Genomic DNA, 256 nt, shown 5'->3' with positions numbered 1-256 from the left:
ATGGATAGATAGATAGACAGACAGACAGACAGACAGACAGAGAGATATATAGATAGATAGATAGATAGATAGATAGATAGATAGATAGATAGATAGATAGATAGATAGATAGATAGATAGATAGATAGATAGACAGATAGATATTGGATAGATAGATATTAGATAGATAGATATTAGATAGTTTGATATTAGATAGATAGATAGATAGATATATTAGATAGATAGATAGATAGATAGATAGATAGATAGATAGATA

At 26.6% G+C, this 256-nt stretch overlaps 1 protein-coding gene across 1 annotated transcript in view; it reads left to right on the top strand.

The window, feature by feature from the left end:
* LOC107588453 (slit homolog 1 protein-like) overlaps nt 1-256 on the top strand; it is a 69,118-nt gene that overhangs the window by 54,565 nt on the left and 14,297 nt on the right. The gene's annotated exons all lie outside the window — the stretch shown is intronic.

Source organism: Sinocyclocheilus grahami, unplaced genomic scaffold (assembly GCF_001515645.1).
Source record: "Sinocyclocheilus grahami isolate Dianchi unplaced genomic scaffold, SAMN03320097.WGS_v1.1 scaffold103.1, whole genome shotgun sequence".
Lineage (NCBI taxonomy): Eukaryota > Metazoa > Chordata > Actinopteri > Cypriniformes > Cyprinidae > Sinocyclocheilus > Sinocyclocheilus grahami.
This window is presented reverse-complemented; position numbering and strand designations above follow the sequence as displayed.